Source organism: Nelumbo nucifera, chromosome 8 (genome assembly GCF_055504915.1).
Source record: "Nelumbo nucifera cultivar China Antique chromosome 8, China Antique-T2T, whole genome shotgun sequence".
Taxonomy (NCBI): Eukaryota; Viridiplantae; Streptophyta; class Magnoliopsida; order Proteales; family Nelumbonaceae; genus Nelumbo; species Nelumbo nucifera.
In genome coordinates this window covers 24,729,595-24,737,895 of record NC_142656.1, presented here as the reverse complement: position 1 = coordinate 24,737,895, position 8,301 = coordinate 24,729,595, and the positions used below count along the sequence as shown (strand labels likewise).

At 39.8% G+C, this 8,301-nt stretch overlaps 1 pseudogene; it reads left to right on the top strand.

The window, feature by feature from the left end:
* The first annotated feature begins 5,050 nt into the window (after nt 1-5,050).
* On the top strand, nt 5,051-7,270 carry LOC104609225 (L-type lectin-domain containing receptor kinase IX.1 pseudogene; annotated as a pseudogene).
* Nucleotides 7,271-8,301: the final 1,031 nt, after the last annotated feature.

Sequence of the window (8,301 nt, the reverse complement as noted above, 5' to 3'; positions counted from 1 at the left end):
CTAAAGCTCAACGTCTGCTTTTGTAACTTATAGCCACGGATGCATTATGACCGTGCTTATAAATATCTTTTACATGGACAGAATAACTTTTAACCACGGACTTAGTGTCCGTAGCTAAATCTCAACTTCTGCTTTTGTAACTTATAGCCATGGATACAATATAACCGTGGCTATAAATAGCTTTTAGCCATGGACAATTTGTCCGTAGCTAAAGCTCAACTTTTAGCTACGGAGAAATTATCCGTAGTTAAAGTTCAACTTCTGCTTTCGTAACTTATATCCACGGATACATTATAACCGTGGTTATAAATATTTTTTAGCCACAGACCAAATAACTTTTAACTACGGATAAATTGCCCATAGCTAAATCTCAAATTTTTGCCATAAACATCAAATTGTCCGTGATTATATCCCATGTTTTAGCTACGTTTTTTGACCATAACTAAAGTACCGTAGCTATAATCCCATTTTCCTGTAGTGGAGGTTGGAGGATAATCGGGTTTCATAAGTCGATCTAACGAGGTGCCTTCAAGTGAGGTCTTACCACAAGCATAGCCAAGAGAATGGCAAGGCATGATTAGAGCGAGAGATCATCCATCATAAATGAGAATGAGAATGGGGTAAAAGAGTTTTTATAACCAATATTTTTTTCGATAAAATGATAAATAAGAAACTAAGTGTGAGTATTTATGTGGAGGAAGCTACCAAACATACAATTTTTTTGCATAACTGAACATCCAAAATTTTTACCTCCTTGATAGGGGAATTTGGATCTATTTCATCATAGAGCACACCTCACACCAAGGAATCAAGATTTCCTCCTCAAAGATAAAGGATGGTAATTGGGTAGGCACAAGACTCTACCTACCTTTTTAGATCTCTTAATCCATACCCTCTCCAAAATTCATGGTAGATTGGATTTTCATAGCCCAAACCCTTTTTGCACATGAAAATGTAAAACCCTTTCCAACCTTACTCTCGGGTGGAATGGGTGAGATTGGCAGGTCGGGTTTAGAACCTGTATTTAATTTCCTATTATTTTTAATTATATTAAAAGTAATAAACAAGTAAAATAGCATGAACAAATATCAAAATTTCCAAGTACTTGAGTAACATGTACAAAACACATAAACTACTAATTATCCTTCACATGAATTTCAAAATATTATACATCCAACACCTATTACATAGGTTCATATGCCTTCAAACAATATGCAGGTCAAGTAGAGTCATGTATAGCCTAATATCATACTCTACTCATACCCATATGGGTTGTGAAATCCCAAAACCCGTCTGGTGGAGGGTGATTTGGCCCGACCTCGTAGCATGGGGACACGTGGACATGACCTGGCATAGGTGACAACTCAGCGTGACAGCCTGGCCATAACTCGGCGTAACAAACTCGTCGGAGCCCGGCCGGACAACTCGGTGGATGTGGCAACTCGTCGGGAAGCAAGACCCAGCTTACCTCGAATTCTCTCCAAGGGTGGAGCGCCTCGAGCTCCCTCCATGCGAGGAGTCCCGATCTCCTCTTGAGACCCGAGCTCCTCCTAATGAACCTCGAGGTCTTCCTTCCTGAGAAGGGAACACCCCGACCTTCGGCTAAGTATCCCGAGGTAGAAACACTTCGGGTCAGCAACGTTAACACTCCTGTCCATACTTGCCTAAGGCCCGCCCCAAGTGTAAGCACCTCGGCGTACCCCAACACCTTAGTGTAAGATAGTTCGACCCAAGGTAGTTTGGTGCAAAGTAGCTCGGCAACCTGCAGGAAAGATCCGCCCGACGGCCATACCTGCTAAATCTGGAGGCTGCGCCCACGTCTCTTGTCAGGCGGCGTCGTGCCTGCCACTTCTGCCAGATGTGGCACGCCTGACAAGTCCGTACCCTGCAACGACTGCCCGCATCGGCCACCTCGGTTGTGGCAGTAACGGTTGTGGCAGAGGCGGTTACGCCTAATTTGATAAGATCTCTGATATAAAATGACCCCGACCTCCAAGGAGCCAGGGTATTGTGTTTGCGCCATCTGCACTCTTAGTTCTCTCTCTCTGTATTCTCTTTAATCCTCTCAAAGTTCTAACTTAAGCATCGGAGTGTTCCCGCTGGGCAAGCCCCCCGCGAATTCTTCACCTTCCTCTTCATCTCAGTTATCGTCTGTCACAGATAGGAGCTAGGTTTCTGCCAGGTAGGAGTGCCCGGATCAAGCAGCATCACCATCCTACCCCAAAATCCATTTTTTAAGGAAAAAAGACCTTCCCTATTAAGGTGCATAAGGGTGGATGCTGATCACGTAGGTAGAAATTTCCATCCCTATTCACTAAATTGGTCCTCACACCCATGTCACAACACTCGTAGCAGACGTTTTCCTATCGAGCTTCCATGTCAATCCACAAGTAGGAAACCCATGTCTCAAAACATTCTGGGGTATAAAAGAAGTTCTCAATTCAAAACTTTATTGTGGTTCTTCATGGAAAATGATGATGACGAAGGAAGAGAGGCTACAGAAGTTGAAGCCAAGCTCTTGCTTAGGATGGGTGTCATTGGACTCTAAAGAAGCTTGTAGAGGAGTGAAAACAAAAGCCCTAAGATTGTAGCCAAAATCCTTCTTTAAAAGCTATTGTAACCTTCCTATCTCAGCCAAAATGCTATTGGAGAAGAAATTAGAATTTTGGGTTTAGTTAGAATATCACCACAGCACCAAAAATTAGGTAGAAGGATGGAGGGTAATATTGGGTTTTAAAAAAAGTATAGGTAATGTGGTGTCACATGTGTATAGATTTTGAGGGAGCATTAACGGACATTAATGGTAGGGATAGAACTAGTCAATTGTCAAAAAGCTTAGGGGGTACTCTAAGACAATATGTAAACAGTAAGGGTATAGTTTGTAAATTAGCGAAACAGTAAGGGTACAACCTCTATTCCTAGGCATATGTTCATACCCTTATCCATTATTATATTTTTCCTTAGTTTTTTTTCTTACTTTGTATTTGGATTTTTTAATAGCACATTGAAATGATTAAATAAAAATTTTACTTAGGCCCATAATTTGACCAAAGGCCTCTTGGAGTCACCACTCTCCGTGAACTCAGGGTGGTGAGTCCCCAAACAAAAGGTTTCTCTTGATTTTTTTTATAGTGACTCCACGTACCTTGCTTGCTCAAACCCAAATTCTAGGGTTTTAGCTTAGGAGAGGGAAGGGGTGAGGCACCTCTCTCTTGTACCTGATGAACCCCTAATGGCATGATTTGTTTCTCTTGTGAAAGAGTTAGATAAAACTGAATCTACAATTGATATCCAATGCTTACATCATTGGATTAGACAAACCATCAAATAGCTCATAATCAAGAATTTTACATGGTTTGTGGTGTCTAAAATGCTTCGAGTTGGAGTCCAATGAGTTTGGTGGTATCGGAGTTCCCCCTTAACACTCCTCTAAGAACCAACAATTCCTCAAAACGAGAAAGAGAGGTTTAGGCACATGTCTGATCAAGCTCTTCCCTTCTTTAGATCGAATTCCAATGAGTGGGGTGGTACTGGTGTTCCTCCCCTTCACACCTCTCTTGGAACCAGTTGTCTACTTGGAGAAGGGGCAGCATTGAGTTTAACCCAAGCCCCTTCTTCCTATCTCAAAGTTGGAATGAGATTGGTAAAAGCAAAATGCCAATGGGAGGACCAGAGCTTACCTACGTTTAAGAGGGAGTATGGAGCAGAAGGTTTCGATGTGCCCCTATGTTTTGGGAGGAAATTCCAAGGAGTTTAAGCTTCACGCCTACCTAGAACTCAAAGAAATCACTACTGCAAATGGGAGAAAGTGAACAATGGCAGTTGTTGAGGTGTTCCTACAAATCTATTGTCTTCAAGCATTCTTGGTTACAACGTCGAGAGGTGGACGATGTGAAGATATAGAAGACTGATAGGGGTGGACTTCAGTAGAGGAGAACTACTACAAATAGTTAACGACAGCTTGTTCCAAATCCATTCTCAGGAACAAAAGCGAAGAGAATAAATAAAAGATAATGACAATGAAGATAAGTTAATAAGAAAAGAGAGAAAGAGAGAGAGAAGTTGATGTGGAAAGAATAAAACAAATGTGTCTTGAGAGGGGGAAGGGGTAGTTTGGGAATTTTGAAAAGACTTAAGGGTAAGAGGGTCTAAAAGTGGTAAAAGTAAGGGTATTCTAGTAGGAAGAAGGTTAAGGGGTATTTTAGGTATTTTAAAAAAATAAGGGTAGGAGTGTCTAAGAATTTAACAAGTATGGTAGTTTGGGATAAAGGCAAATTAAGGGTAGTTTAGGTGTTTTGGATCTTTTTTTGGATGAAGGTGTCTAGGTGATAATAATATGGGTATTTTTGTCACATGTCTATGAATTTTGACAGAATGTCAATAAACGCGAGTAGAATTAGTCAATTGTCGATTAACCAATGAGGGTACAGCCCCTATTCTTAGACATGTGTTCATACTCCTATCCATTATTATATTTTTTATTAAGATTTTTTAATAGCATATTCAAACGATCACAAGAAAACTTTTACCTATTAAAACGATTGTACTGTAGGACCAATTTCAGATTTCTGAGATAGATTGTAGTCCACTTATCCCTTTAAAAAATCCAAGAACTTGACTTGACACTTGGACATAGCTAAGTTTCCATCACATAAAGCCAAAGCCCCAAGAATACGGCAAAAGCTAGAAAAGAATCAACGACCCAATCCAAACGAGGTATTCCTGTTCGGTTTAAGCCAACCAAATCGAGCATCCATTTGATAGTAATTTTGCTCGGGTTTTGCTACTTTTCATTAGGATCAATAAAGAATAATTAATAAAAAATATAGAATGGAGTTTGAAAGTCCAAGAAATTGACTTGCCACAAGACAGTTTCTTATTTCGTATAGACCGAATAACCTACCAATAAATCACGTTTCAATCCTTTATTAAAATTATTCCACACCGCACATGGAGGATTGAAATCGTATTTTATAGACAGAAAATCCCAATTTTATATAATATGAAGCCCAAGTCCCAAAGAAAACGGTAAAAAAAAAAAAATCATAGGTGGATTTAGATCGGTCAAAACTCTTTCCATACTGTATCTTTTCAGGCATAAAACGAGATCCGGTCTCCAACAGTATATACCGACGGCAAAGAGATCAATTGTCGGTGGACTCTCTCCAAACTCCAAAGCATCTGAACAAGCAAGCTTTGGGTAATGGTTCTCTTCTTCACAGGAACTTCGTATCTTCAGCCCTCAAAACTTCCTTTGGTTCTATTTCAATTGTCCTTGGTTTTCTTATTGCTAGTCCCTTGTTCCAATTCATTATCCTTCAACATTTCCAGTTTTGACCAAAAACCACGAGACATAGTGTTGACAGGAGATGCAAACTTCTCCAAAAATGGCGTTGAGCTCACCAATAACCAACAGAACTCCCGAGGTCGAGCTACATATAAAGATTCGGTGCGTCTCTGGGACAAGGAAACACGAAATCTCACGGACTTCACCACCCGTTTCTCGTTAACCATTGCGACGATAAATAACTCCCTTCCTGCTGATGGGTTGGCTTTCTTCCTCGCCACATCAAACGGTTCTGAGCCCCCTCCAAATTCAGCAGGTAGCTGTCTTGGTCTTCTCACTTATGACGATTATCTCGATAAAGTGTGCCTCAACAACACAGACAATCAACTCATTGCAGTAGAGTTCGATACTTATTGTGACGACCGTGTCGATCCACTATACAATCATGTGGGTATTGATCTCAATTCAATTAAGTCTGTGGAAACTACTCGATGGTATGGTACTATTACGAATATAGGAAGCACAGTTGATGTTCGGATTACCTATAATTCTAGCACACAAAATTTGAGTGTTTTCTTGGCATATCCTGAAAAGCCAGTAGCCATTAGCAATGGGGACCCTGACCTTTCTTATAAAGTTGATATGAGGAAGTTCTTACCCGAATGGGTGACTATTGGGTTTTCTGCTGCTACTGGTCTGGGGGGCTTGGAGACCCATCAAATTCATTCCTGGGAATTCTATTCGAGTATGGAAGTAGAGACAAAGAAGACGAATTCGAGTATGGAAGTAGAGAAAAAGAAGACAAACAATACAAGATTGTTTGTTGGACTGTTTGTTGGTGCAGGTACTTTGATGGTTTTGGGCACTATATTTATATGGCTTACCATGCGTATGAAGAGAAAGAGGGACACAGAAGAAGTGGAAGATGATGATGATGATTCTATGAATGATGAATTTGAAAAGGGAGCTGGTCCTAAAAGGTTCTTGTATGGTGAATTGGCTCGGGCGACAAATGACTTCCATGAAGAACAAAAGCTTGGAGAAGGAGGGTTTGGAGGTGTTTATAGAGGTTTACTGAGTGATGTCAACTTGGAGGTGGCCGTCAAGAGGGTCTCCAAAAGGTCTAAACAAGGGATAAAGGAGTATACATCTGAGGTGAAGATCATTAGCCGATTACGACATAAAAACTTGGTCCAACTTGTAGGGTGGTGCCATCAACGAAAGGAGTTTCTCCTTGTGTATGAGTTCCTGCCCAATGGGAGTCTTGATTCCCATCTTTTTGGACAGAAGGAATCACTAACATGGAAGGTAAGGTATGATATTGCTCTTGACTTGGCCTCTGCACTTCTCTATTTGCAGGAAGAGTGGGAACAATGTGTTTTTCATAGAGACATTAAATCAAGCAATGTTATGTTAGACTCTAACTTTAATGCAAAACTTGGGGATTTCGGGTTGGCCAGACTTGTGGACCATGGCCAACGAGCACAGACAACTGTGTTGGCTGGCACCATGGGTTACATGGCTCCAGAATGTGTTATAACTGGCAAGTCTAGCAAAGAATCAGATGTCTACAGCTATGGAATTGTTGCTCTGGAGATTGCTTGTGGAAGGCGGCCTGTTGAACCAAGGCTAGAATCGAGTAAGGTAAGATTGGTGGAATGGGTATGGGAGCTCTACGGAAGAGGAATGCTATTTGAAGCAGCAGATTCTAGACTTAAAAATACGGGTTTTGATGAAAAACAAATGGAGTGTTTGATGGTTGTTGGGCTATGGTGTGCTCATCCAGATTCCAACCTCCGACCCTCCATAAAGCAAGCGATGCAGGTTCTTAATTTTGAAGCTCCATTACCCACTCTCCCGCCTAAGATGCCGATACCCACTTATTGTGTCCCCCAATTTAATGCATGTGATCATTCGAATTCATCTGATGTTGTGTTCCCTTCTACTAATTCTTGTACTATATCTCTCATGTACCCACGCTAAGTGAAATTTTAATAAATTATGTTGTATTGACATTAATTTTCTGTATTGTTTTTTATGTTTTCCTTTGTTTATTTAAGTGTGGCTCATGTATTATAGGTAGGGGTGTCAGTTGGACTGGATTTGGTCCAATCAGATCCAGTCCAATGTGGGTCCAATATAAATGAACCGGGTCCAATTCAAACCAATAAATGCTTTGGACCAATCTGGACCTGTCCAATTCAATGCCTGGACCATCTTGTCTGTTCAAATTCATTTTTTATTTAAATTGGTTTCAACCTAAACGCAGTCCATTGACACATGTATTCTTATCTTAGATCAATGGACCACGTATTCTTTTAATTCAAACCAATCCAATATAAATTTGTTACGAATGGACCAGGTCCAGTCCAATTTAATAAATAATTTAGACTGGATTGGTCCAATCCAATATGCCTTGTTGGTCCATCCAATTTGTTCAAATTGATTTATTGACACCCTTAGTTATATGTTTATAAAAATAAATGAAGTTTTAATTTTCTTTATACAGTTTCCCAATTATTCGATTTGCAATGTTGATTAGGATTGTAGTTAACGATTATTGAAAGAAATTAAATGAAAAATCTATCTTAGAGTTTCTTGGTAAAAATTTTATTTACATTTAATAAAGGATTTTCGGCTCTAACAACTCTTGTACTTCGCAAAAAAGCCACTTATAATCTGAGGGGCTAATTTAGACCTCGGACTAAGTTGAAAGGGACACCGTTAGCCTAAAAATACATGGTGTTAGTGACACAATTTACAAAATAGTGTATTGTTAAATCAAAAAATTGAAAAATTATAAATGAATTCCATTGAATAAAATAAACTATTTAATGTAGAATTAATAAATATTGAAAATAATATAAGTGGGTTCCACTTGAACTTTCCTCTATTTAGAAGAAAAATAGTTGGTGGGCTCCATTTGAATTTCCTCTTTGAATGGAAAAACAATAGGTGGGACCTACTTGAAATTTCCTCTCTACCCCTCTCTCTCTCATTCTTGGCCCAATCTC